Source organism: Bubalus bubalis, chromosome 9 (genome assembly GCF_019923935.1).
Source record: "Bubalus bubalis isolate 160015118507 breed Murrah chromosome 9, NDDB_SH_1, whole genome shotgun sequence".
In the NCBI taxonomy this organism is placed as follows: domain Eukaryota; kingdom Metazoa; phylum Chordata; class Mammalia; order Artiodactyla; family Bovidae; genus Bubalus; species Bubalus bubalis.
In genome coordinates this window covers 54,202,032-54,229,709 of record NC_059165.1, presented here as the reverse complement: position 1 = coordinate 54,229,709, position 27,678 = coordinate 54,202,032, and the positions used below count along the sequence as shown (strand labels likewise).

Below are 27,678 nucleotides of genomic sequence, written 5' to 3'. Positions count from 1 at the left end.
CACCACAAATATAGCCACTATCTTGAAAGGAAGAAATATTAACTAAAGGATCTTGTTGATGCCAAGAAGCATGGAGTATGGGGCGAACCCAAACATCAGACTATAGGGCCAGGAGCCCTGCTGAGTATCCTCACTTAGACCAGAGAGTTCAGGGCACCCGGAGGCTGACTAAACAGTGCAACTGCACACCAGAATTACTAGGGGAACCCACAAAAGGAAATACAGATTTCCAGCCCTGCCCGGACCCCTACAATCGGAACTTCCAAGGCTGGAGCATGGAGTCTGCAGGCAGTCCTCTTGTGGTTCTGAAGCACGACTTGTTCAAGTATGAGAATTTGTTTTAAAAAAAGGCAGCTGGATACCACCTCCGGACACTGATGAAACAACTGTCCTTAATCATTTCTGAAGATACAGCATATACTCTTAGAGCTATTTACCTTTTTAATTAGACGGGAAAGGAGGGGTTGGGGATGAAACAAGTGGAATGACATTTAAACTAATTCTGCTCTCACTCATTCAACAACAGAACCAGTTCACAAATATTTACTGGGCACCTGCCCATGTGCACTGGAGAGTAAATGGTGAACAAATCTAAATCCCTGCCTGCGTGGAACATATGGACTAGTAGATTTCATTCCCCTTGTCTCGTTTTTTTTTTTTTTTTTTTTTCTCTTTTCCCTTCCCTTTGGTTCAACAAACCCCTGGGCAATAATTAAATGCCTGCCTTCTCTTTTCAGGATGAATAAAAACAGCCATGTTAATTCTGTTGCAAGCTTCTTTTTATAGAGTGGGCCCCAAAGTCTAGTCGGTATGTCTTTAAAACCAGAAAAGCAGACTCCTTCCTTAGAAGTGAGCACCAGTGAACTCTTCCCATCTGTCTAAATTAAGAACGCCACCATTTACTGAGCGGAGAGCTAGCTGACGTAAGTGAAGACTTTGGGGTGTGCCTTGGGAATTCAAAGACATTATTTATTGAATCAATTAAGCTTACAATGTGACAGTTGATTTTCTTTCCCTTTTACCCCTCTTTCACATCACTTCACTCTTTTTAAGTAGAACAGTTAGAAATAGAAGGTGGAGAACAAGGGGCAAATAGAGAGACCCATAAAATGAATTAAAAACAAAAAAGGCCTACCAGGGAGGCCCAGCCATTATTTAGTACTCTCTTTGGTAAGGAGGGACCAAATCAAAACCCAATCGATAGAGTCCTTTGAAATAAAGTCTCTTAAAATCCAACTCCCAAGAGATCAGGTTTAAAGGGGCTAAATTTACATCACTTATCACACAATGATGCCTGAAATGCAAAACAAACATTACTTGGACCCACCTTTATAGATAAAGCTTAACTCAAAAGCTTTTTGGACTGATAAGCCATAAAGCAGCTTGATTTTATTATTTCCTTCCCCTCTGAGCATTTTTTTCCCCTGTTTCCCAGCCATCTTTCTCTATTTGCCAGTGTACAGACATGGGAGCTCTCCCACTCTCATCTCCTTCATTCCAGGGCTAAGGCGGCCAGATGGGTCCCCAGGGAGGAGACCCAGAGTTGCATTTTTCAAATTCAAAACACTTCAGAAATTCCCCTATTCTCAGAGCATTTGAGAAAGCTAATTATTACAGAAAATGAAAAGCTTGCCTGAAGAGGAGGCAGAGAAAGTTACTAAAGATGGCTAGATCCAGACAGTATATTTATTTTATTATCAAACAGATGCTTCCTTAAGAAGCTCTGACTTAAATCCAGGAGGTCCTGAGAAGGCTGGCATGCAGGAGGACTGCAGAAGCTGCAGTGTGAGTAAGACCCACGCCTGGCTGCGACTGTGGCATCCAGGGTGAAGGGCAGGCCCAAGCAGAGGAGAAGAGAGGAGTACCAGACCTTACCAAATCACACAGTCCTTAGGGGATTCCCTGGTGGGCCAGTGTTTAGGATTCTGCACTTCCATTGACAGAGGCCTGGGTTTGATCCCTGGTCAGGGAACTAAGATCACACCAGCTAAAAAAATTACAAAGTTCCAAAGCAGTTCTAAAAGACACATCAGTAGGGCGCTCTTAACAAAAGAGCTGCTCACCTAATTATCACAATAATACAAGATTGGCCATAATTAGATGAAGAAGAACTATTTGTGTACTTAGTGTTTAATCAGAAGCTAGGTACCGCGATAACCAGCTTAAACACTGGGAGACTTCTCCTCCCACTGCTGAAAAGAAAGCATTCTTGTGCATCATGGCTTTGGAATAAGTACCAGGGACAGTATTAGTGCCCACTGTGTATAAAAGACTGCACTGATGCTGGGAGGAATGAGCTGCATGTAAGGCATGATGCTTCTGTTCAAGGGGTCATCGATTTCTTGGGAGGAATTACGAGGAATGCAAAATAACTGAAAAACAAGACAGCCTCTGAGAAGCATTACCATGTTTGAAAAAAAAAAAAAAAAGTTCAATGGAAGAAGGAAAGTACAGACTGATCCTGCATGAAGGGAGGACCTAGAGAAGCTGCTGGAAGATGAATGGTTTGAACAAGACCCAAGCCTGGCTGTGAATGTGACATAAAGAGCGAGGGGAATGTCAAGCAGAGTGGGGACTAACAACAGGCATGGGGGTGGGAACATCAGTGCTTGTGCGGTTAAGCGTCCGCCTTCCCGGAGGGGGAGGAAGTGGACTGGATGCAGCAGCAATGCCAGTATTACACTTCCCATGTTTCCACGCCCCCACCACCACCTGCTCACACACACCCTTCCTCCCACCTCAGCTCTGCTCTTTCCTAGAAGAGACAAAAGCACATACAACTTCCCATAAATAGCCCTGTAATTATGCAACAACACTCAGATTTAGGGCTGAGTCCAATTTAACTGTGAAACTTTGGGCATTTTACTTAGATTCTCTAATCATCAACTGTCTCATCTTTGAAGGAGACGATGTAGTAACATAGGCTTTTCGTAAGAATCAGTCAAAATAATAATGTTTTATCTGTACCAGAGTACCCAGCTTCTGGTAAATACTCAGTAAATAAATAGTTGTTCATCTAAATCTCTTTCGTGATCATCTAATCTCACCAGAATGCAAATTCCATTAAGGCTGAGAGCCTTGTCTGTCTTGTACAAGTTGTGACTTCTAGAAGAACAACGCCCAGTACACAGAAGGCCTGCAGTGAATGTCTACTGAAGGAATGAATCTATCATTCGACCAATTAATCATCGGTTTACAAGGCTACCACATTAGATGAGAAGGTGCTCAGAGACAGGGAACAACAGTCACTTACATTTGAATCTTGACTGTCTAGTGCAGAATTTGGCACAAAACACATGCTCAATATTTATGAATCATAAGGCTGATCAGCTGATTAGTTCTGAATGCCAGGCTGATGAGTGTTAGTTTTGGAATTATAGTGCGATCGGCCCAGTAGTTAGCATCCTAGAAAGTGTGGTAAAAGGTCAGGACAATACGAGTTGCCATAGGAAATGAAAAAACAAAAACAAGGAAAGAATAGAAGTATGAACGATAAAAGGGAGGGAATGTTGTGGAAAGAGCTGACAGCAGCGTGGGGGGACTGAAATGGGACCTAAATCCGAATCAGCCAAGAGGAGCTAGAAAGCGAGGTCATCCCAGGTGCCAAGTGTACATTATAAAACCACTCACCTCCTAATAAGAACGTATGCAGCAAGTTTACTTTAAAAACCTCACTTCTCTTTTGATTCTCAACTTTTTTAAGTTGGTTTACATAAAACTTTCCCAGAATCTTTTTATTTACTTTATGTAGAATCCTAACAGTACCAATAAAAAGCAGAATAAGAAAATGTTGCTTTCCCTGCTTCAGTGTTCCACTGCTTTTATAGTAAAATTCACCTTCTTTACCACGGTTAGAAGGCTCCAGGTGATCTGCCTCTAGCCTACTTCAACCGCAGAAAGGAAGGAAGGAATGAGGAAGGGGGACGGGGAGGGAGGGAGAGACAGAAAGGGAGGAATCCACACTCAGGAAGAGAAACACTGCTCAATGCTTCTCCAGGAAAAGATCTTTTCCACAATAAAGTGTCTTTTATTCTGAGGCTTTTATATTTGGCATTTTGCATTTATTAAACTGGGATAACACCAGACTACAGTAAGAGTTAAAATGTCCTGGCACATACTGTGTGTCAGACACTGTGTGGAGTGTTTTATCTGCATTGGCTTATTTTACCCTCCTATCTGCCTTAGAGATGATTTTTTTTGGATGAGCCCCAAGGCTCATCTTGATTTCACCCAATACAATCAGGATTAACTCTGAATATTCATTAGAAGGACTGACACTGAGGCTTCAGCTTCAGTGCAATACTTTGGCCACCTGCTGCGAAGAACCGACTCACTGGAAAAGACCCTGATGCTGGGAAAGGTTGAGGGCAGAAGAAGGGGGCGACAGAGGATGAGATGGTTGGATGGCATCTCTGCTTCAGTGGACATGAGTTTGAGTAAACTCCGGAGATAGCGAAGGACAGGGAAACCTGGTGAGCTGCAGTCCATTGGGATGCAAAGAGTCAGACATGACTTAGTGACTAAACAACAACAATTAGGATTTAGAGTCCAGGATTCAGGATCCTAGAACACCGGAGGGCTGTAGGGTTTTAATGAGACTGCACGCATTAAGGCACCTAGTGTGATGTTGGGTACACAGCAAGAGTTTTTCTTCCTTTCCGTATCGATCCTGCTCAAAGAGTCTGATATATATACAAATCAGATATTTCAGCCCTGCATCCAAACTAAATGACAAGATTCTTAATACACAAATCAATATTTAATCACATCTACAAACTATTTTAAATACAATGTTTTTCAAGTAGGAATATCCTAACAGACTGTATGACTTCAGTATCATTTTCCCACAGGGGCTAATAAACTCTTGAGTAAGATTTATTTTTATTTTGATAAGTAACTCAACATTCTTAGGTGTAACTGCAGAACATTAAATTGATTCAATAATTCAGATGTCTCTGCTTCACATTATAAATCTTCCTCTCTTCTTCAGGAGAATATTTAATCTTGGATTTGTAAAGGAAAAGAATATATCCCCAAATAATAAAAATCTAAAAACTTGCAAAGGACACTATATTATTCAGTCCAGATAAGAAACGCTCAGCAAAGAAATGAAAGTGGCCCATCCAGTTTAGGGAGTTGTCCTGGGATCAAATATCACAATGAAAGATGACAGAGCCTTTTCCATACTGCCAATTTGCAAATGATCCTTGACTTGAAATCAACCTTTTAGTGGCTAAAGTCCTTTAGTCATTGGTCTCCCACAATCCAATGTGACTCAGTAAGTGTATTTTCTTTTTTAATTTTTTTAAATGTGACTTGTATAAAATTTCAGTTTTCCTTAGACTTGGTGCAAAATATGCCCTGTTCATATGTATCTGTCAGATATAATTAGCAGTAATTTTTTTACTTAGTCATGTCTGACTCTTTTGAGACCCCATGGACTGTAGCCCACAGGGTCCTCTGTCCACAGGATTTTTCAGGCAAGAATACTGGAGTGGGTTGCCATTTCCTCCTGTAGGGGATTTTCCAGACCCAGGGATCAAACCTGCAACTCCTGTGTCTCCAGCATTGCAGGTGGATTCTTTACCTGCTGAGACATGAGGGAAGCCCAGTGATTTTTTTTAAACATCAGTCTACCCTCCCACACTGTCCAGTGCCACATCCACCTATGACATTTCTGACAACTGATCATCTTGCTTAGAAACCTCCACTGATGGGATGCTCTTTACTCCTTATTCCTTCTATCTCAGGCCTCATTACAACAAAATCTTCCTTACATTGAAGCAGCACTGGCTGGGTGCCTAGCACCAAAGGGTCCCAGTACCAAGTCTTGTGCCAACTCTTATCCTGCTGCTGCTGCTGCTAAGTCTCTTCAGTCGTGTCCGACTCTGTGCGACCCCATAGACGGCACACCACCAGGCTCCCCCGTCCCTGGGATTCTCCAGGCAAGAACACTGGAATGGGTTGTCATTTCCTTCTCCAATGCATGAAAGTGAAAAGTAAAAGTGAGGTCGCTCAGTCGTGTCTGCCTCTTAGCGACCCCATGGACTGCAGCCTACCAGGCTCCTCCATCCATGGGATTTTCCAGGCAAGAGTACTGGAGTGGGGTGCCATTGCCTTCTCCGAACTCTTATCCTACCAAACTAAAAGACAACAGGGTTCCTATCAATTCCCTTTATTAGCTTTTTTTTTTTTTTTTTTTGCTATTCATCAGGTTTTTTGCTCAGTCATAATTTCCCCTTGTTTTTTCCCCGTTCTGAGAGAGACAATGGCTAACAGCATGCTTGTACATTTAATCAGTGAACTGTCCCTAAAAGAATAAATAAATCCAACCGTCGCCTCGATAATAGATAAATCCAATGGATGCCCAGACAATTTTCTTTTAATCTTTTATCTCTACTTTTCTCCTTCCCCTAAATTCTCAAATTTCTATAATAGCCTTCTTTACAAGTAGGGCCAGTCTGTTGACTTTGAATGATGTATTTTCTTTGAACAAAATATAATTTTCCAAAGCCTCATTTTGGTCAAAACCATATCCCACCAAAGCCTGTGACTTCCCTGGTAGTCCAGTGGTTAAGAATCCACCTTGCAATGCAAGGGATATGGGTTCCATCTCTGGTTGGGTAACTAAGATCCCACAAACTGTGGAGTGACTAAGCCCACTCACTGCAACTACTGAACCCGTGCACCCCAATGGAACATCCCCATGACATAATGAAGACCCCTTGTGCGGCAGCTAAGGCTTGACGCAGCCAAAAAAAAAAAAACAACGAATCAACCCATCCCACAGATCTCAACAATACTGAGGCTAACAATTTATCTGGAGCATACTCAATGCTGCAGGGCTTTGCCTACATTATCACATTTAATCCTCTCAACAGTCTTACAAGGTGCTATTTTTACTCTCACCATTACAGGTAAGGAAACTGGGCCTGAATAGGTTACTCAAGGTCACAGGGCTAGTAAGTAGCCAACCTGGAATTTAAACCTGGATCTCTCCCACTTTTTCCACAACGGGTACTCACAGTGCATCTGTGTCTGTGAAATGGGAGGAGGGAAGAGAACACACACACACACATCCTTGTAGGATCGCTGTGAGGATTCAAAGAGGCAAGACACAAAGCTGCTGACACACGACAGCGTCATTAACCATCACCTTCCATTCCCCCTATGGCCTGCAAAGTAGCTACCGATTTCTCTGTGGACCTAAATCTGACTGGGGGGCCTCACAAACTTAAAGAACTTCTGCATCTATATGTGCTACCCGGTATTGTGGGACGCCCACAACAAGGGACGTCAGTTGGTGGTCAGTGACCTGGAGGAAACGTCAGCAGGGGCTCATCTTGTGCTTGTTCATATTTTATGAACACAGAGCATATTTCACTTACTCTCAACATCACCTCTAAGAGTTAGTAATACTGCTGTCTGATAACACTGAGCTCAGCAGGGTAAACCAGCCTTCCTAGGTCACAGACGTCGTCTGCAATAGAGACAGAACTAGATAGAATCTAAGCCTGATCACTGAGAGGCTGGGGCCCAAGGGGCTATGCTGAGCACGTTACAGGCCTTGTCTTATGTAGCCCTCAGACCCAAGCTATGAAACAGAAACATGTGTATTTGTGCTCGTTGCTTCGTCATGACCGACTCTTTTTGACCCCATGGAACATAGCCCACCAGGCTCCTCTGTCCATGTGATTTTTCAGATATGAATACTGGAGTGGGCTGCCATTTCCCTTTCAGAGGATCTTCCTGAACCAGGGATCGAACCCACATCACCTGCATTGGCAGGCAGATTGTTCACTGCTGAGCCACCTGGGAAGCCCTGAGGAAAGTGAAATTCAGATGAGGGAAGAAACCTGATCAAAGGCTCTCAGCTAGTAAGTGCAGAGTCTAGATTCACATCCAGGTTTTTTGTGACTCTAAGCCCTAAACACACCACCTCCCTAAAGAGATTTGTTAGCTTTCCTGTTTGTCATTTTTTCACCTTGGACATAGTCCTTCCTGCCGTCACAAAGTTATTTCTATCTATATCTGGGTGGTTTTAATCTTACAAATTTAGGGGAGGCAGGTGAAACCAAATTACATACAGTTCTTGGAACTGTCCTAAGAATAAAAGCACCTCACCACAGCTCTAAATCCATTTCATGTTCTGTTGATAGCAAGTGAAGCTCCTTCGTGCACCCTGCAGAAATCAGAGGACACACTTGGGCGCTGGAAGTGCTTCTATTTCAGCACAGCATCTGCTGATTAGAACTCCTTGCTTGGTCAAATGCCAATCCGGAGAGCCCTTACTTCCCCTGAAAGGCCTTTCAGTGCTAAGCATGATCATTGCTTCTTGGGGACAAAACCAGAGGAGGGAGAATGAGGAATCAGGTTACAACTTGGCCAGCATCCAAGGGAACATAAGCAACAGAGATATAACTGAAGCTCACCTTCACTGCCCATCCTTCATGTGACCTGGGGAGTGGCAGAACAGTAAGTTTAAGAAGAGATGCTTTTTTTAAAAGCATTTAATTTCACAAAACAAGAGCAGCCAGGACAAAAGCTACATATACATGCCTAAAAGAGAAAAATCTCTATACACAAAAAACAATCTAAAGATAACCCACAGGCTGTTTTTTAAGCATCAATCATTTGCAGAGGGGTGGGGGCGGGGGGTGGGAAATACTGGGTAGCACTTATAGATGCAAAAGTTCTTTAAAATTCCCAGGCCCTGTAATGAACTGATATGGGGAAAGGAGAGACTGAAGAAATGGAAGTAATAACATAGCTGATACTTTTAAAAGTTGCTCTAATATTTCAACTGCTAACTAAACAGGGCATTATTGGTTAATCCTTAGGCTCATACTCTTTGTACTGTTCGGTTCCAGATACTCCTTTGTGGATTAATAACCCCCTTGTGGATAATGTTCTAACTCTAACAGCTGTCTTTAATGTTAATAAAGTCTAATAAAATTCTTCCCTTCAATTAAAAAATCTGAAGCTTGTAAAAAAAATATATTCAAACACCCTTCAATCGGTGAACTGCAAGGGTAGAATTCCTCTTAAATAAGCAGGGTGGTAAGTAATTCTGCCTCTCGTTCTGAGGCTCATGCAAAATGCTCAGGGCTGAGGGACAACTCTGATTCACACCTTGTTTGAGATTTGGTCAACAAAGTCAGGCTCCTTGGGAAATCATTTGTTAGACTGGCTGGAGTGTAAAAGGGTACAGTGTGGAAAAATTAAGATTAGCAGGAATATGCAACCTAGTCATCAAGTGTTCGGACTCAGGGTCCAACTGCCTGCTTTGAACAAGGATTTTACCACTCACTAGCTGTGTGATCTTCGGCAAGTCAACTCACTTCTCTGAGCCTGGTCATCCATAAAAATCATACTTATCTCAGAGAATTGTTGAGCAACTGGGAGGAGCTAATGCATGTAACGTATTAAGTATGATGCCCGGGGCAAGAATGTGTTCAACAAAATATTATTGCTACTGTTTTCTTTCCTGTTGCCCTAAGAGATAAAAAGCTTCCTTGCTTTTAAGATTTTTTTAAAAGATAATATAATGGAAATATTAAGCAGTCTTACTACTTTTGGAAAATAATACACTAGGATATATATTTGTTCACTAATTCACTAAATATTTATTGGGCACTAACTGTGTGCTAGATACTGAATATAATGTGGTAAGATCCACTCAGAAGCCTATCGTTCAGTGAGGGAGACAAAAAATACATTCAAAGAGTCATGAGAATACTCACAAACCAATATGGATAAAGAAAATGTGGCACATATACAGTGGGAAATTACTCAGCCATAAAAAGGGAATGAAATTGTGCCACTTGCAGAGATGTGGAGGAGCCCAGAGACTATTATACAGAGTGAATTAAGTCAGAAAAAAAAATATTAGCACATATATAGAGACTTAGAAAAATACTATGGATGAACCTATTTGCAAAAGCAGAAATAGAGACGCAGACACACAGAGAACAAACGTATGGACACCAAGGGGGAAGAGGAGGGCCTGGGATGAATTGGGAGACTTGGACTGACAAATATAGACATAGACTACTGACACTAGGTATAAAGTAGATAACTAATGAGAACCTACTGTATAGCCCAGAGAACTCTACTCAGTGCTTGTGGTGACCTAAATGGAAAAGAAATCCAAAAAGGGGTGATATATGTAAACATATTTATTCACTGTGCTGTACAGCAGAAACTAACACAACACTGTAAAGCAACTATTTTGTTGTTTGTGTAATTGCTAAGTCATGTCCAAGAGAAGACAATGGCACCCCACTCCAGTACTCTTGCCTGGAAAATCCCATGGATGGAGGAGCCTGGTGGGCTGCAGTCCATGGGGTCGTGAAGAGTCGGACAGGACTGAGCAACTTCACTTTCACTTTTCACCTGCATGCATTGGAGAAGGAAATGGCAACCCACTCCAGTGTTCTTGCCTAGAGAATCCCAGGGACGGGGGAGCCTGGTGGGCTGCCGTCTATGGGGTCACACAGAGTTGGACACGACTGAAGCGACTTAGCAGCAGCAACAGCAGTAAGCCATGTCCAACTCTCATGGTCTCTTTTGAGACCCCATGGACTGTAGCCAGCCAGGCTCTTCTGTCCAGGGACTTTCCAAGGAAAGTATAGTGGAGTGGGTTGCCATTTCCTTCTCCCTGGATATGGGAAGGAAATCCAAAAGACAGGTGATAAATGTAAACACATCTGATTCACTTTGCTGTACAGCAGACATTAACACAACATTGTAAAGCAACTATACGCCAATAAAAATTAACTTAAAAAAAAAGTGAATGCAGGAGATGATACCCTGATCTTTCAACTGTACAATTCAATAATAAACCTTATTCTAATGGTTTCATAAAAAGAAAAACAAAAGAAGAAAATACTTACATACCAGTAACATTTAGGGAATTTTTCTAAGGTAATGATATAAAATAGGAAGGACTCTGTATAAAGATGTTTCACATGGCCTTGTTTACAATGGTAGGACTCAGAAAGAACTTTAGTCCTCAGTACTGAAGAAATGGTGAAATCAATTGTTCTACAACTACTTAATGAATATTATGCGGTCATTTTTGGGGGCTCCAAAATCACTGCAGATGGTGACTGTAGCCATGAAATTTAAAAAATCTTGCTCCTTGGAAGAAAAGTTTTGACCAACCTAGACAGCATATTAAAAAGCAGAGACATGACTTTGCCAACAAAGGTCCATCTAGTCAAGCTATGGTTTTTCCAGTAGTCACATATGGATGTGAGAGTTGGACTATAAAGAAAGCTGAGCACTAAAGAACTGATGCTTTTGAACTGTGGTGTTGGAGAAGACTCTTGAGAGTCCCTTGGACGGCAAGGAGATCCAACCAGTCCATCCTAAAGAGAATCAGTCCTGAATATTCATTGGAAGGACTGATGCTGAAGCTGACACTCCAATACTATCTGAAAAGACCCTGATGCTAGGAAAGATTGAAGGTGGGAGGAGAAGGGGATGACAGAGGATGAGATGGTTGGATGGTATCAACCATCCATTGGTTGGATGACTCAATAGATATGAATTTGAGAAAACTCCAGGAGTTGGTGATGGACAGGGAGGCCTGGCATGCTGCAGTCCATGGGGTCACAAAGAATTGGACACGACTGAGCAACTGAACTGAACTGGATGCAGTCATTAAAATGATGGCTTCACTGAGAGCTCTAAGCTGTTCACTGCAACTACTGAAGCCCTGGCAACCCAGAGCCCGTGCTTCACAAGAGAAGCCACCTCAATGAGAAGCCCGCGCACTGCAACTGGAAAATAGCCACCGCTCGCCGCAACTAGAGAAAGCCCATGCAAAGTAACAAAGACTCAGAGGAGCCAAAAATAAAGTAAGTAAATCAGCCTATAAGATACAAAGAATGAATTATATTTTCCAATGAGGCTATGTTATGAGACCATGAAATGTAATACTCTAGAATTCATTGAAAAGAAATGTTTCTGTTAAAGGTCAGAGGATATATTAAAATTTCTATAAGCAAAATATATTTAAAAAAAATGATGGCTTCAAAGTTTGTGTAGTTACTGTGAAATGCATTTGTGATAAAATAGTACTTGAAAAAAAGCAAGACATAAAATTGTACTTATACTATAATTATGAGTGCTTGAAATCTGCACATAAAAGACTAGAAGGAAATATGCCAATTTGGGTTATAATGGAAAGATAACAGTTATCATTTATGGAGTATTTATTGTGTGGCAAGGTATTTTGAGCACCTGTTTATGCTATTTCCCTTAATTCTCCTACTCACAAGGTAGGTACTACGTTCATACTTTACCTACAGAGGTTAAATTCGTATCCACCCTATAAGGGAGGGCACAGACATTAAAACACAGGTTGAGCTGAGCAAAAACAGGCTCATCATAACCACTAAACATCTGTCTATCATGTCATAATGAAAATTTCAGTTTTTGCCCATAACATCCTTGCATTTTTCTTTTTAAGTAAGTAGTAACAACTGATCATCTACTGGATACCAAGTCCTCTCCTAAGCATATTATGTACGTAACTCATTCACCTCTCACAAGTAGTATCTGAAGTAGGTTCCTACATTATCCTCATTTTACAGATGACAAAAATGAGACTCAGAAAATGAAGTGGTGTGCCTAAGGTCACATGGCTGGTCAGTATAAGGTATGCTGCTGCTTTCAAAGAAAGCCAGAGCAAAAGAACATAAATGCCTCTGCTGGAAATATGGTTTAAAACATTTATGCGCAGGTAATACCTACTCAAAACATTTTATATAAAATGTTTTTTAAAATTTTGTTTAAAAACTGAAAGAGTCTTCTGGAGGGAGTGCAGCAATTTTTTAAATTATGAAATATTTCAAGCATATCAAGAAGTGCAGAGAGTATAAAAACTAGTGGGCTTTCACAAACATTCATGTCTTAAGAGTAATAAGAGCTACATCCTCACCAAAGGCGAGTGATCGAGAAAAATTTTAATTATAGTCTTTTAAATTCTTCTTAAACCGGGTGTCAACATGAAAGGAGTTAATTAACTCTCAAAAACCCACCATTTTTCTTTACCAAGAAAATTCAGAGAAAAGCTGTTTAGCTAGAATCTAAGGAAGAAAGCTAGACAAAGAATAAGGCAGCAAATCCCAAGCAGCAAATGCAATGCCAAGGCAATTGAAAGAAATATCACCACAACAAACCTGGGTTTCTGAGATACAAGGCTCCTTTTCTCCTTAACAGGCAGACGCCCCAGCCTGTCCCCCATCATCTACCTCGGGTTCTGCCTGATGTCCCCAGGCCCACAGAGGGTGGGCACACCAGAGGGACCCTTCAGCAAGAGATGACGTTCTACTGCAGAGTGAGATAAAATAAGAAATGACCACCGACAGGGGGGTAGAGAATGATCAAGACGAACAGCTGGACACATTGGAGCACTCAAGGGGTATTTAATTATCACACTCCAGGACCTGAGCACAAAACTGAAGTTTCACTACTAGATGTACCTTCAAGAAATTAACTTATCTTTGCTATTCATGTTGCTCTACAGAGAATTCTGTATTAACCCCTGATCTGAGATTCCTGAGTGACCTTTTCCTGGCCTTGTTGGTCAGAGAGGCTTAATTTAGCACCAAGGATTTAGCTGAATCCAATCCCAATTCTACAACAGACTTGATACACCAAAGACCTGTGACTAAAATGCACTTAGTCCATACATACTGTGGGGGCAGCCCCTAGTTTTTGGTATTTCAACACAGCCTGGTCAGAGCTGTTTCAGTTTTCAATTCTGCGCCTATCTTAGGTGTACAGTGTATGCGAAGATTGACAGTGGCCACCAATTCCTATTTTCCCACTGTCTCTGAACTCACCACAACAGAGTCTGAGAACATACTCAGAAAAGTAATAGATTGATTGGAAATTCCAACCAGAACAGTGAGGAGAGCAAGACTTCAAAATCTCCAACGATTCTGGTTGGGCGTGAGCATAAAAGAGCAACAGAAAAACAAGTGCCACAGTGTACAGTTTAAGGTTTAAGTTTCTAGTTCAAAGCCCGGCGTGTACCAAGCTCTGGATACTGGCTGATGACACTGTGTATGTAATTTAATTTCCATGTGCCTCTGTTTCTTCATCTGTAAAATGGATAACTGGCAATAACAACATCTCTCTCTTAGAGGATTATTGGGAGAACTCAATGTTCATAAGACAGGGCAGGACCTGCCTCCTGGTGAACACTCAACTAATTACAGTTACTAGTATTATTATTGTATCTGGCTTTCTCCAAATTTTCCAGAAAAGTCTGTGTTTATAGAGGCGTGGACTGAACACAAGCCAGCATATCTATCACTGGATACCAATACTCAAAGACAGCTACAAGGGGACTTTCCTGGGGGTCCAGTGGTTTAAGAATCTGCCTTGCAATGCAGGGGACATGAGTTTGATCCCTGGGTAGGGAACTAAGATCCCACAAGCTGTACAGCAATTAAACCCAAGCGCTGCAACTACTGAGCGAGTGGCCACAACCAAAGGGTCCATGCGCTGCAACCAACGACCCCAGAGAACACACACAACGAATGTCTTCATGCTGCAACTAAGACCTGACACAACCAAATAAATAAATATTCTTAAAAAGAGAAATATTTATAATATGCAGTGCATTTAGCTCACATGAATAGAACTATAAAATGACATTGCAACATCCCTACTACAAGCTTACCACTCTCTCTTGCTAATTAGTATTTCTAAAAAGTGCCTTACTTTTAGGGCTTCCCTGGTGGCTCAGTGGTAAAGAATCTGCCTGTCACGCAGGAGACACGGGTTCGATCCCTGGTCCAAGAAGATCGCACATGCTGCAGAACAACTGAGTCTGTGCACTCCAACAATTGAGCCTGCGCTCTAGAGCTCTGGAGCTGCAACTGCTGAGCCCACATGCCGCATACTGAGGCCTGTGTGCCCTAGAGCCTGTGCTCAGCAACAAGAGAAGCCACTCAGTGATTGCCCACGCACCAGCAGCCCCTGCTCACAACTACAGGAAAGCCTGTGCAGCAAAGAAGACCCAGCACAGCCAAAAATAAAGTCAATAAATACAAATGTTAAAAAAAAAAATAAAAAAGTGTTTCATCTGTAAATATGTTATTGCTGTCACCTCAACCCTTGACTGTCTACTCACTGCATGAATCATCTCTGATGTTCTTGGATCTCTGCTGCCGCTGCTGCTAAGTCGCCTCAGTCGTGTCCGACTCTGTGCGACCCCATAGACGGCAGACAACCAGGCTCCACCATCTCTGGGATTCTCCAGGCAAGAACACTGGAGTGGGTTGCCATTTCCTTGGATCTCTACTTGGCTTAAACTCCTGAATTTTTATGCAGACTTCAGGACTATTTGTCAGACACATTTTAAATTCTTGGTATTTACACACTGGGGGGAAAAGGAAGTGTGACAGTGTTAGTCACTCAGGTGTGTCCAACTCTTTGTGACCCCATGGTCTGTCCATGAAATTCTCCAGGCAAGAATACTGGAGTGGGTTGCCATTCCCTTCTCCAAGGGATGTTCCTGACCCAGGGATCAAACCCAGGTCTCTTGCATTGCAGGTTGAGAAATTTTACCATCTGAGCTACCAGGGAGACCAGACATACAATGTCAGAATTGAAAACAACCTCCTAGTCTAATCCCTGATTTTACAACAACAACAACAAAAGAATATATATATATATATATATATATATATATAAAATAGTGAAGTTCAGAGGAATTAGTCCAAGCACCGTGGCCAAGAAAGAGCAGTCAAGGCAGGGCTGGAGCCCAGGTTCCTGATTCCTGGCCCTTGGGCTCCATACTGCATTGTGCAGAGACATGACTTCCAATCACTATGCAAATAATGACACAGTGAAGCATCCTGAGCTCAGGAACCCACTTTCTAACATTTCAGGAAAGAGCTTAACTTCCCAGGTTTCATTTAGTTTCATAGACAGTAAAACCCCAGAATTCCGGCTGGCTGATTCAAGGGATTCCCAAAAGCTTTACCACTGAGTAGTCTATTACAACCCCAGTGAATTCAAATGAGCCGTGGAGGGATTTCTGAATTCCTTAGTCTCACAGTCAAGGTAGAGGCATGGATTTAAATTCCGTAGAAGGAACAAAAACTGCATCGCTGACAGAATACTCATTTTCACTAAGATGTTTTCACTGAGAAGGTTACATTTCTTGGAACTAAAACACCAAAGGTAAGAGCAGGCTGAGAGGAGTTGGTGGGCAGTGGGGTATACAAGGAAAGTGCAGTTACCATTATTTAACTGATCTAGAAATAAGTTGTTAAAAATCAGAATCCTGGTAGTATTCTCACACTACCTAATGAATAAATATCAAGTAAATCAATCTATCTGAGTGCTCAAGAGTGGGATTAAAAAGTATTATCAACAGATTTAAATTGAAAGCTGGGAAATAAGATGGACAGAATATATTTCATCTGTTCTTCAAGTGATTCCAATAATGCAAAGAATCTTAAAAGAATTCACATAACCAAGTGGGAAATACATGTCTTCCATATAGTCAGCAGAACATTACACTAGTGTTCTTATGTTTTATTTGTTAGTTTATACTTTAGAATGACAGTTTTATTTGCTCTCTTCTATCTTGGAATCATTATTGGGTTTGGAAATGGTCATTCATTTTTAGGATTGTGACTACCATGCATGTGTGGATAGGAATTGAGCAGTTCAGGGCAACTCACCCAAAGACACAATTCAAACCTTGGAGAAGAACTGAGGTTACACAACTAGTTAATGACAGAAGCATTAACTCTCACTGTCTTTAAAGTAAGAATTAAAAGCCTGGAACTGACAATTTCATTTCTTCTTCACAACAATCCTATGAGGGTGGACCAATTAGCCCTGCTTTCCTACTAACAAATGGAAATTCTAAGAGGTTGTCCTTCATTCAAGTCATACAGAAAGAAAACTGATAATACTCAGAGCTAGCTCATAGTGGAAGCTAAAAATAGACAGAGTTCTTCTGGAAGCAAATTGGTGATACACATCAAAAGTCTTTAAGTTGTACACACTCGTTAGCATAGAAAGTGACCAGAAATAAATACAAGCATTTACATTTATGGATTCATTACAATATTATTAACAATACTGAAAAAAAACCAGAAATCAACAATAAGGGCTATTATGCCAGTGACATATTATGAAAGCATCAAAAATCATGGTTTCAAAGAATATGGAAAATGTGTCATGACATAGAGAAATGTTCACAGTATGTCCAAGGTCAGAATAATCTCAATTTTGTTTTTCAAAAATATACATATACATGCATATGTAAATATACACAAAGACATATGGAAGGATCCATATCAAAAGTTAAATGTAGATACACTGAGAAATATATGAATATGAGAAAATACGAATTTTAATACCATTGAAATATGTGCATTACCATATGTAAAACAATGACCAGTGCAAGTTTGATGCATGAACCAGGGAACTGAAAGCTAGTGCTCTGCGACAACCCAGAAGGATCGGGTGGGGAGAAAGGTCGGGGGTGGGGATCGGGGCCGGGGGTGGGGGTGGAGGCGGGGGGGTGGGGGGGGGTGGTGGGCCACGTGTATACCTGAGGCTGATTCATGTTGATGTATGACAAAAACCATCACAATATTGTAAAGTAATTATTCTCCAATTAAAATAATTAAAGATAAATGAAATAAAATAGATAACCAACAAGGACTAACTGAATAGCACAGGGAACTCTTCAATATTCTGTAATAACTAAAAGGGAAAAGAATTTGAAGAAGAGAAATCACAACCTTGCAATGAGTAACTGCATCGCTTTGCTGTATACTTGAAACTAACACAACGTTGTAAATCAACTATACTCCATTAAAAATAAAAATGTTAAAAACTCAAAGGAAGACACACATAATGAGAAACTTCCCTGGGAGTTTACCATAAAAAAATAAATAAATTTACATACCAAAAAAATGATTGCGAAGTAGTATTTAAAGAAACAAAACCTTACCCATACTGCTGCTATCTAAAATTTTTGTTTGGATAAATATTTAAAGACTTTCCTGGTGGTCCAGTGGAAAGGAGTCTACTTGCCAATGCAGGGGACACGGGTTCGATCCCCAGTCTGGGAAGGTTTCACATGCTGTGAAGCAACTAAGTCGGTACACCACAACTCAGCTCGTGCTCTAGAACCCGAGAGCTGTAACTAGCGAGCCGTGCAGGCCCTACAGCCCAAGCTCCTCAACAAAAGGAATGAGAAGCCCTTGAACTGCAACAAAGAGCAGCCTCCACTCGCTGCAACTTGAGAAAGCCCATGCCCAAAATGAACATCCAGTGCAGCCAAAAACAAGTAAATAAAATTCTAAAAAATATGTAAAAGGCTATTTACTTATGAAAATATACTTCTTATCAGAGAATTTCTCTTAATGCTAGTAATTATGTAAGCTTTTCAATGTGGCAGGTATGTTTCATATATATGCACTCAAACCTTGAAATAACCCCGTGTAGGACTATTATCACTCCATTTTAGAGGTGAGAAAATTGAACATCCAAGATGTCAAACGTGACATCTGAGAAATGAGAAAACCATTTACTAAGGGGCAATTCTCTAAAGCTTAACATTTGTTACCCACACAGGCAAAACCTTGTTTCACACCAAATAGTCTTTCTAAAGGCAGAACATACTAGGTTTTTAGTTCAGGAGTTGGCATCTGGAAAACGATTATTAGGATGTCTATAATTGCTTCAAAATATTTCAGCATGTGCAGCATAATATTATGGTGCATGTGTTATTCAAGTTACACACCAGGTAGTAAGTTGCCCTAACACAGGCTTCACCCTCCAGGCGTTGGCTATAAGTGTTCTAATCAGCAATCTCAATCTACAGAAACCTCAGTTACCTTTATCTGAAAACACCAGAGGCTTTGATAATTAGCAAAAGAAATGTCACAACTGTGAATTTTCACTGTTAACATTAGTGGCTTACTAACTAGCATGATGGATGTTAGAAACAGACTTCATTAACTCAATTAATGGAACTTGAGATGTGGGGATTAGCTCAAAATTCTAGAGACACACTCAACGTTGCAATGATGATTTGAGACTATTTAACAAGGCCTTCACCAGCCAACCTTAGGGATGGCACCCACAGTTTATGTCTAAATGGCCCTGTGGCCAGACACCGGATTAAAGATTCTGGCTACCTGACGTTATCTGTAAAACAGCTGAATCTCGCCTTAGGAATATCATCAGCTCCGTCTTCAGGGAACAAAGCACCCAGAAGGACAGAGATGTAATAAAACTTACAGAACAGGTAAAGTTACTTTGAGCTTACTTGTAAATGATTAATAAAGGGTCTGCACGTATTACAGAACTTTTTTATAAACTGGTAGCACAACTGTGAGGGTGCAGCTGACCCTCACCAATTATCTATTTCCAATAGGTACCAAAGAGACCTTAACTGTACATACAAATCACTGAAATGACTTTTCAAATGCCCATCTGGACTGCATATATAGTACCTCAGTATACTATACTATATACATACACACACACATATGTGTCTGTGGTTTGTATCTGTATATATGTGTGTGTGTGTGTATATACACACACACACACACACACATATATATATATATATATACACACATACACACATATATATAGTATACAACGGGCTTCCCAGGTGGCACAAGTGGTAAAGAATCCGTCTACCAATGCAGGAGACAAAAGAGATGCAAGTTCAATTCCTGGGTTGGGAAGATCCCCTGAAGTAGGAAATGGCAACCCACTCCAGTATTCTTGCCTGGAAAATTCCATGGACAGAGAAGCTTGGTGGGCTACAGTCCATGGGGCTGCAGAGCGTTGGACAGGGCTGAGTGACTAACCACATCCACATACTGTACAGTGTAGAGTGTGCGTGTATATATAGGTTGTGTATGTATCCATATATAAAACAAAATATATATATATATATGTATATATATATATATGTATATATATACACACACACACACACACACCAGCGTATACAGTATACAAGAACAGTATCTGTGGTCTCAGAGAATTATCTTCCACTACTGAAATGGATTTTGTAAGGCTCAAATAAGCTCACACCCTGAGGAAGCCACATATTCAGATCTCTTCAGCTGTACATGCCTAGTCCAGACCTTCTTCAAAACGACGCACAAATTGTTTGACTTGCCCACATTGTTTCAGTGGCAAATATTTCACAGGCTTTTGAATTCTACCTCTTTCTGCTTCAGCCTCCCGATCAACACAATAAGAATAATGATGGAACCAATAATGGGGCCTTGCCAGGAGAGTGGCTCAAATAACTAATTGTTTTATCACGCAGTGAAAATGTATTTCACAAACTTAAAAAAAAAAAAAAAAAAAAAAAACCACCTCTGTGTGGGTGCATAGTGAAGGCCCTGCATTTCACAGCATTTGTATCATCCTAAAGTACTCGGACAACTGGACCAAAAAAGAACACGTGCATGACAAGACTGTTATCTCCTGTATTATCTCCTGCGCCTCTCCCAGAAAAGAGTGCGATTTACAAGAACCAGGTGGGAGTTCACTGAAAAGTCCCTTTGATTTTTGTTTGGAATTGGAGGGGTTTGTGGGGAGGGGGCGTTGCGGGGGTGGGAGTGGGGAAGAACTGGTGATTGTTTTGTTTTGATTTGGAGAGATGGAGGCAAAAACTACAAAAGATAGTTACACTCATTGCAGTACAAAGTATGCTTTCTCAATGGGGACAACACTGAAATAATTTGTTCATGGGAGTGAATAAAAAATATCTTACACTTATTAAGTATCTAGCAAAGATATAATACAGTACATACACAGATCATTAGGATACCTATGGTAGTAACATTTCATGAAGTGAGGGACAACTAGGAAAAAAATGCCTGAAAAGGATTAGTTGGGGCTGACAATAGAATGAAGACTGAGCAACACTGGCGGAGGGATGCCTTCTCAGGGCTGAGGATCACCTGCAGAGCCATGCCTGCCCCAGGGAATATCCTTATCTCTGCTTCCTGTTCTGAGGATTCCTGAGGTTGAATTTGACTGGCCTGGGTTACAAGTGTCCCAGATTTCCACCAACCCCTATTTTCCCTCAGATCCTCCTGTTTCCTTAGTTTTTTGAGTGTGCTTGCTTCCCTGGAGGCATATGTCTTTGGCATGCAGCATACTGCCTGTCCATGGCACTTTTTCAACACTTCCGGCCCATCCTCTGTAGGCCATCTTGGGCCAAAATTCTCCACCAGAACATGAAATCAGCACGAAGAGACAGAAACAATGGCAGAGTCAAGAGACAGGTGCGCGCCCTCCAGAATGAAGAAAGTACCTGCATGGCATGCTTGCTAGTGTCATCGGCCAAGGGTGTACTATAAAGAGCACTCACTTTCCTGAGAAAAACACACAGTAATGGTGCAGGCTTCTGCTGTCATGGATAAAGATAGACTGCTATCTCTAAAAGAAACTTTCAAGCAGTTTCTTGACAAATTAAACCCAGAATTACCATATACTCTGGCAAAGAACTGAAAGCAGAGATTTGAACAAATATTCACTTGCCTTTGTTCACTGCAGCATTTGTGTCAGAAAGGTACCCCCCAATTGCAGATCTCAAGGTGGTGAAGGGAAGAAAGAAAAGCAATCAAACAAGTGCCCAGAGGCAGAAAGGAAAAAAAAAAAGAGACCTCACCTTGCGGGTACGTATCTAGTACTAGGTTTTAATTTCTATACACAGAGATATATACTTCATGAGCACCTAGTTTTTCTCTTTCTGGAGGAAAAAAAGTCCCACCTTCATCACTGTTACCATGTCTGTTAGCCTCAAGCTCTAACCCACCCTCTTCCTTGAAGAAAGATAAATGCTATCTTTGTCTTACAGGAAACCACCAGAACAGAAAAACAAGAGGCCAACAGAATTGGTTAGAATCAGCCAAACCCAAGATGGCAGAAGACCAGCCCTCCAGCAGACCCCGAGCCTCGTGACATGCTCATGGTAACATCAGCATGCTCAACGACACACCTACTAGCGCCATGACAGGGATCACCAGACACAGAAGGGAGAAAAAGAAGTGACACCCAGTTGCAGGAGGAAACCCACCTTTTCCCAGAAAACCAATGCATATGCTCCCTCTACCATTAACCCTACCTTTAAAAATCTTGCCTTGATCACCCTCCACTTTCAGAAGTTGATTTGTGAACTAATTTCCTGCTTCTCCATTCTCTGGCCATCAAAGAGTTTGTGCTGTTTCAGTCTCAGCATCAGTTTTGTTATTGGCTATGTGAATCCAAATGGAAAAAGACCCTTCACCACTGAGGCAGGGGATTTCCAACAAGCTAGGGTCCAAGTGGGAGTCCATACAACCAATTTGGAAACACCACCACGAAACCGCCTCAGGAATAAAGTTCTAAAGAGAAAATTAGTTACCTAAAACACTCTAATGATGATTTCTACAGAAGCCTCTTATGCTGGCTCAGCTGTGAAGGTTTATCAGGAAGTCAGGCTGTCACCAGAAAACATCACTACTTGGATATTAGAACTGAAAAGCTAACTAATTAAACTAAGCCTCTTTAAAAAACTCCAAAAAGGCAAAAGCTAGCAGGAAAAATACATTTTTACTTTTGGGCATAATGAGAGGGAATTCAGAGGAACCACTTGGTTCCTCACTTTAAAAATTTAAAGTCACTTGACTTCTAGATAACAGTCCAGAAGCCAGCTGTGGACCTCTCAATGCATTCTATTGCCTTTTCACTCATTTATGTACAAATGCACTGAGCGCTGACCAAGGTATCATGGTCAGGGAGGACTGGGTTTAAGGTGAATAAAACAGTCACTCTGCCAAGTGTCTAGTATTTCTGTGAGCACTGCCATCAAATGGCAGAAGTCTTGGGAGTGAGTATTCACCCATTCTACCATCGCTTTCCCTGGGAAATGACTCTCCAACCATGATCCATGTAGTCATGACAGAGGATTAGCCATAATTACACAACCTGGCTTCTACCCTCCTGGCCATGCATGACCCATGGAAGGCTAATGAGAGTCTCTTCCAGAGAATCTGGAAATGAAGAAATAAGCAGATAGGCTTTCTATTAAGCCAGAAATCTACGTAAGTGGTACACTTATGGAGGCCTATGTCACCCTATACAGCCTGTGAAGCAGAGAAAGCCAGACTGCAAAGCAAGAGAATCAAACAGATGCATAGACTTAAGGGCAAGAGCTAAAGAAGGAACATCACCTGGTTCCTGGCAGCTCTCAGTTCCAGTGCAGACCATTCTGAAGACTGCCAGCCTCACCACCCTTGTTGCTTGATATTGAGCTAGCCTAACATAAGTTTCTGTTATTCAAAACCAAGGAGCTCTAATAAATACACAGGGAATAGGACAACAACACAAATTCATCTAATACACAACACAGTGCTGAGGAGGCCAAATTTTGCCCCATTCATCTGAACACATCTTATATAGTAAGTGGCAAGGGGTAAGACTTGTTGATACAAGATGGAAATTTGAGTCCCAGTCAGGCGGTGCAGTGGTAAACAATCTGCCTGCCAATGAAGGAGATGCCTGAGACACGGGTTCGATCCCTGGGTTAGGAAGATCCCCTGGAGGAGGAAATGGCCACCTGCTCCAGCATTTCTGCCTGGAAAATTCCATGGACAGAGGAGCCTGGTGGGCCACAGTCCATGGGGTCTCAAAGAGTTAGACATGACTGATCAACTGAGCATAGCACACTCCACCCTTTGCTAGTTCCGTGACCTTGAGTAAGTTCATTCAACCCACACTCAACACAGTTTCTGCCACAAAGCAGGTGCTCAATATATACATATATATGTATATATGCAAAAGTAAGGAACATGGGCAAGCAGCCACCTACACGCTAGGTGCACTTATCTCTTCAAGATAATTCTCATCAATAAAGTGGGATAATAAGGTCTACTTTATGTGTCTCATGGGATTACAATATATGCAATCACTGTATCAGTCAGTTTAGTTGCTCAGTTGTGTCCGACTCTGGGACCCCATGGACTGCAGCATGTCAGGCTTCCCGGTCCATCACCAACTCCCGAAGCTTGATCAAACTCATGTCCATCAAGTTGGTGATGCCATCCAACCATCACATCCTCTGTTGTCCCCTTCTCCTCCTGCATTCAATCTTTCCCAGCATCAGGGTCTTTTCCAATGAGTCAGTTCTTTGCATCAGGTGGCCAAAGTATTGGAGTTTCAGCTTCAGCATCAGTCCTTCCAATGAATATTCAGGACTGATTTCCTGTAGGATTGACTGGTTGGATTTCCTTGCAATCCAAGGGACTCTCAAGAGTCTTCTTCAACACCACAATTCAAAAGCATGAATTCTTCAGAGCTCAGCTTTCTTTATAGTCCAACTCTCACATCCATACATGACTACTGGAAAAACCATAGCCTTGACTATATGGAACTTTGCTGGTAAAGTAATGTCTCTGCTTTTTAATATGCTAAGTTGGTCTTAGCTTTTCTTCCAAGGAGCAAGCGTCTTTTAATTTCATGGCTGCAGTCACCATCTACAGTGATTTTGGAGCCAAAAAAAATAAAGTCTGTCACTGTTTCCCCATCTATTTGCCATGAAATGATGGAACCAGATGTCATGATCTTCGTTTTCTGAATGTTGAGTTTTAAGCCAACCTTTTCGCCCTCCTCACTGTATGATTAGGTTTTTAATAGGCTCAGAATGATGGGTGGGTCAAATAGAGACCCACTTAGAATAACCAAACAATATTTATTTATCTAAAGCAAGGGCTGGTAAACTATAGCCCACAAGGCCAAATCCAGTCATGACCTGTGCTTGCATGGTCCACAAAAGAATGGTTTTTATAAATGAACATTTGCAACCAATTTCATTGTAGGGAACACTAATTTTTAACCTCAACTCAGGTAAACAGACTGGTTCCAAATCGAGAAAGGAGTATGTCAAGGCTGTATATTGTCACCCTGCTTATTTAACTTATATGCAGAGTGAGTGAGTTGCTCAGTCATGCCTGACTCTTTGCAACCCCATGGACTGTAGCCTGCCAGGCTCCTCTGTCCATGGAATTCTCTAGGCACGATTACTGGAGTGGGTTGCCATTTCTTTCTCCATATATGCAGAGTACATCGTGTGGTATGCCAGGATGGGTAAAGCACAAACTGGAATCAAGATTACTGGGAGAAATATCAATAACCTCAGATATGCAGATGACACCACCCTTATGGCAGAAAGCAAAGAAGAACTAAAGAGCCCCTTGATGAAAGTGAAAAAGGAGAGTGAAAAACTGGTCCCATCATTTCATGGCAAATAAATGGGGAAACAATGGAAACAGTGAGAGACTTTATTTTCTTGGGCTCTAAAATCACTGCAAATGGTGACTGCAGCCATGAAATTAAAAGACGCTTGCTCCTTGGAAGAAAAGCTAAGACAAACCTAGAAAGCATATTAAAAAGCAGAGACATTACTTTGCCAACAAAGGTCCGTCTAGTTGAAGGTATGGTTTTCCAGTAGTCATGTATGGATGTGAGAGTTGGACTATAAAGAAAGCTGAGCTCCGAAGAATTGATGCTTTTGAATTGTGGTGTTGAAAAAGACTCTTGAGAGTCCCTTGGCTAGCAAGAAGATCCAACCAGTCCATCCTAAAGGAAATCAGTCCTGAATATTCATTGGAAGGACTGATGCTGAAACTGAAACTCCAATACTTTGGCCACCTGAAGTGAAGAACTGACTCATTGGAAAAGACCCTGATGCTGCGAAAGATTGAATGCAGGAGAAGAAGGGGACAACAGAGGATGCGATGGTTGAATGGCATCACCAACTCGATAGACATGAGTTTGAGTAAGCTCCGGGAGTTGGTGTTGGACAGGAAAGCCTGGCATGCTGCGATCCATGGGGTCCCAAAGAGTCGGACACAACTGAGTGACTGAACTGAACAGGTAAATATTATCTCTCCCCAAAAATAATTCCATTTTTTTAAAAATTATATGCTTAGTAGATTTGTATTATAAAAACTATACTCAATTACTATCATTATATTTTAATTTTTTCAATTAAAAATATGTGCGAATTTATTTCTCTTGTTACAAAGCACCTACACAGTATTTTGATGTTGCCTCTTGGCCCATAAAGTCTTAACATGTTGACTATCTGGCTCTTTACAGAAATGAATTAGGAAAAGGCAACCCACTCTAGTCTTCTTGCCTGGAAAATTCCATGGCCAGAGAAGCTTGGCAGGCTACAGTGCATAGGGTCGCATAGAGTTGGACATGACTCAGCACACATGCACTTTACAGAAAAAGTCTGCCACTTCTAATCTAAACAATGTCCAAGAAGTCAACTCAGTCAGGGGCATGGCAACAAAGTTATTTTTCTCATCAGCACTATTATTCTTAGACAGCAATTTTGCAGAACATGGGGCTGTTGACAAATGCATTATTTTGCAGTATAGCAGGAAAAATCTGCCATAATGTCTGCCAAAATGCCATACTGTCGTCATAATCACAACAGCCCTTCCAGAAGCTCAAATACCTGCTTCAAGCCCAGGCTTAAAAAGGCCGGGCCAGTCTGGCCATGTGCTCACCAGGGTCAGGAACACATCATTAATCTCAACAGTATGTCTGTGCAGTACAGTACGGTACCAAATACTCATTCATCACCCTCAGCCTCTCAGACTAACACGTTGTGGTCCAGGTTCATTACTGAACCTAGATCTGTAAGACAAAAACAATGGTTCATTACCCAGAAATTCTCTGGGGTCATAATGATAGATCTGTAGACCAGCCATTAAGTCTGCCCCAAAAACAAAACTAGGTAACATATGCATCAGACCTGAGCAAACCCTGGAAATAAGTAATTATGTCCATCATCATAATTAATAACAATAATAATGACAATTAAACAATTTTTAATATAATATGGGCTTCCCTGGTGGCTCAGATGGCAGAGTCCACTTGCAATGCAGGAGACCCAGGTTCGATCCCTGGGTCGGGAAGATTCCCTGGAGGAGGGAATAGCTACCCACCCCAATATCCTTGCCTGGAAAATTTCATGGACAGAGGAGCCTGGTGGGCTAAATAATAATAAAACAATTCTAAACTATTTACACTTGCAGTAGGCATGTAAAGGTACATGAGAAATGGACTTTCCTAGGCAAGAAAATAGGATATAACAATCTTAGATGTAATGCTATACAAAACAGGTGAAAAACAGAATAGTTTGGGACTTCCCTGGTGGTCCACTGGTTAAGATTTTGCCTTCCAGTGCAGGGGGTATGGGTTCGATCCCTGGCTGGGGAACTGAGATCCCACATGCAGCAGAGTGTGGCCAAAAATTAAAATATAATACATGAATACAACATTGTAAATGAACCAAAAAAATTAAAAGCAGAATTGTTCTACTTAGAACAGGGTAACATAGGACCACAGAACTCCAGGGTGGCCTCTGAACACCATTCATGGACACCTAAGCTCCCACAGGTACAGGGGTTGAAAACCATAATAAAAGATAATCAGGAGCTCCAGAGGTACGTCTTCTTCATCCACAACATCAGGACAAGAATAACAGCTATTTCCAAAATTTGCGAGCATTAAGTGAATTAATGATTAAATATTCTTTTTACTGAGTAGCACATAGGAAGTGAAGTGAAGTGAAGTTGCTTCAGTCGTGTCCTA

The 27,678-nt window shown here is 41.4% G+C and overlaps 1 protein-coding gene across 5 annotated transcripts in view; it reads right to left on the bottom strand.

Annotated features, from left to right (window-relative positions):
* Positions 1–27,678, bottom strand: part of PRELID2 (PRELI domain containing 2) — a 79,609-nt gene that overhangs the window by 10,930 nt on the left and 41,001 nt on the right. The gene's annotated exons all lie outside the window — the stretch shown is intronic.